Source organism: Aplidium turbinatum, chromosome 9 (assembly GCF_918807975.1).
Source record: "Aplidium turbinatum chromosome 9, kaAplTurb1.1, whole genome shotgun sequence".
NCBI lineage: Eukaryota > Metazoa > Chordata > Ascidiacea > Aplousobranchia > Polyclinidae > Aplidium > Aplidium turbinatum.
This window is the reverse complement of record NC_137480.1, coordinates 6730006-6733359: the sequence shown is the minus strand read 5'-3', so window position 1 is coordinate 6733359 and position 3354 is coordinate 6730006.

Here is a 3354-nt window from a genome sequence, read left to right as displayed (position 1 = left end):
TACACGGGTGGGATACGTCGCTACAAAATTCCTAAACTAAACTTTGAGTACACAGATTTGACAACAAACTCGTTGCTCCGGTGGAACGAGCGGAAATTCACTGAGCCACAAATTCTACACGATTTCAGCACGGAACAGCTCACAGAGATTTTTGTCGAGACCGATGTTCCTACATCGATTGACAGTTTTCCGTCCGGCACACAAGCAGTTGAGCGCGAAATTAAACTCGTCACCGAAGTAAGCGATGAAGCCATCGGCCATGACAACAGACATGAACTTGCTGACGCGAACTGCTGCTCGCTCACATCGTTCACGTTTTGAGTCAAAAAAAGATTACGTTCTGTGATTGTTTTCGTCGTTTTGCGTATTTTCTATTTTGTAATTATTTAATTTTTTTTGGGAAAAAAAATGTTTTTTTTTACTTTTTTGAGGTAATATTGACTTTTTTGTGCGGCGTCTTCCCGCGCCCCGATCTAGAAAATATTTACAGATTATTTGTTTGTGACCTAAGCCTCCTATCTGAGCCGAGTTGCTAAGTGATTTGACAAAAAAAGTGCATTGACAGCCCTCCCTATTATACAATATACAACATGCTTATGTTGGTATGGTAGTTAATATATATATATATCATATATGTAATATATATAACTAATAACTATATACAAAAACAAGAGCTTGGTAGGCCTATATGGGCTCACAGCAAAGATTTTGGTTCAAAATTATCTTTATGGTAAAGCGTCTAGCTAGCAAGGTTCAGTGTGTGTTTAACCAAAATTTGTAAAACTGACTAGATGTACTGGTATAATACATGTATGAGTGTATAGGCTAGCCATTAAGGTTAGTTTAGACTTTTGAACTAAAATTTTTGCTGTGTGAGTTGTAGACTGCGGCTGAGGAGAATCATTATGCCTGCTTACAGTTTGGTGTACAACTACGATAACTTGGTTCTTAGCAATAAACCCTGCTTAGCCTTTTTCATTTGAACATACCGGTAATGTTGAAAAGAATAACTCAAATTCACAATAAATAAATGTTCAGTAACACAAATAGTTGTACTACTCCAATTTCTAGTCATCCACATTTTCATAAAGTTGGATCATTTCTTCAGCATCCTGTACCTCACTGACTGCAGTAGCTGATGCAAAAACATTACTGTACCAGTACCTTATCATTTTTGTGTTGCAGTGTGGACCATTTATCGAAGATCCCAGTGCCTTAATACACCGTGCAAGCTCTGTACAAAGTTAAAACCAAAAAAACCTAGATTTACCTAAATTTGAAATAAAAAAACTTAAAACCCAGATGTGGTCAAAAAAACCCAGATCTAGGTGGAAAAACCAAGCTCTGGCATCCTTGGCAATAACTATGCAGTCTGAAAGAGGCAATAACCAGCGCGCTCGCAAACAATGACGTCAGAGGCAATGCATGAACAGAACGAAAGGGGGGAGGGGCTTCCCCTTCGCGACGACGTAGCTCTGTCAAGGAAGTAATTCATTTCTGCAATCAGGTTTAGCAATTTAATTCTGTGTAGGCTATGCTATGTAAGTGGACTTGAAAGGGTGGCAAAATTTGATAAGACCATCTGTGGCAGAACAACGTTTGCTGGACCCCTTTCATTGTTTGCATCCTATGTTTTTTTTATATCTATATACAGTAGACCTAAATTGTTTTGTAGAAGTTAATGCTGATGCAATGCGAATACGTTATAATTAACCCATTAGTGCCCGGTCATCGTTCTAGTCGGAATATTTTTACAAAAAGTTTCATGCAAGGTCCTTATGGGTTCAATATGAATATTCAAAGGAAAATTTTCTAATATCTGTACCAGGAATGCAAAAAATGGTACGTCCCTCTATGGACGCTTGGGCATTCGTACGAAGGCTTGATGTAAAATAAACGAAATTAGCATTTTCCGGTAATGGAATTTTTGAAGTCATAAAAAGCAATGCTGCTGCCCTGAGATGCGTTAAAAATGAATTTCTAATAAAAATGCATCGCTGTTTCATTAGATTTATTGAGAAACGAACAAACGAAACTCGATCTAAACAGATAATATTACAAATTTCTTTCAGTTATGATACATTTTGAAGCAATCTGGGTGCAGTCGAACATAACACCGACGGCATCTGTATGACGTTCATTTGTGACAGTGTTTGCAGACATCTTTTTGTCCGTCTTGATGATCAGGTGATTGCCCTGATCCCTTCTGATCTTTTCACGGTTGGCAAGTGCATGCGTCGATGGTAAGAGAGAAATGTCTTGGTCCCATTGATCATAATTGTCATTTCTACACATGATCGGATAAAGTCAAGGAGGCTAATCTTTTTCATATCTCTCTCTCCTCCGTGACTGCACCAATTTTTTCTATAAACCTCCAAGCTTGCACCATACTGATATTTAGAATCCAATTGTACACACCCCTGTACCAGTTGCGATTTCTTGAGCGGATGGAATAACAGGAACTGAGATTGTCCAACAGGTCCACACCTCCCATGTTGTTATTGTAGACCTTGAGTCAGCAAGGCTGATCCATGTCCAGCTTTTTTATTGAATCACGAGAGTATCTAAAATTTGATAAAATGATTACCTACTAGAACTGAAAGACAGTACCGTGTTCAAGAATCTTTCCACACAACAATGGTTTGATCATCTCCAAGGCAAAGATGCTTCATATCTCTCTTCTTCATATCGCTGGTTTCTTTCTTTGATAGTAAAGATAGATTGTTCATTCGATTTCACCTCATTGCCCCCAAAACACCAATCCCTTTCTTAGACAAATGATCTATCAAATCCAGGCTCGTGAAAAGATTGTCGCACACAACCTTCGAACCAGGAATCAGTCGAGCACTTTCCACAACGCCATAAACAACGTCAGGCCCCTGACTCAATCCATACTTGAAGATGTTTGTTTTTGCTCTAGCGTAGGGACACAGTGGATTAGCTCTCCAGAGGGAGTGCACATAGACCAAATTTTAAACCCGAATCTTGTTGATTTGCCCTTTATGAATTACTTGAGAGGGTGGGGGCCAAAATAACGGATCATTGATTTGTCTACAGCTACACACTCATTTTTTTTCTACATATTTGGCTGCTATCTCATTCAAAGTCTCAAAAAAGGGTAATTTTTCAAAATGAGTCGTCTTTAGAGTAGTTTAAGTTGGAAAAATAGCTATAGCGCATTACCTCATCAAAAATATTCATTGACATGGCTCTTCTTGCCATCACAATGCTCGTATCATCTTTCCTCTCCTAATACATCCTGCGTGTGAAAGGGGTGATATATATTATCATAAACATTATTGCATGACTTGCTCTTATTAAGGAATTATCCACCTTTGACTGGAAGGCCAATTG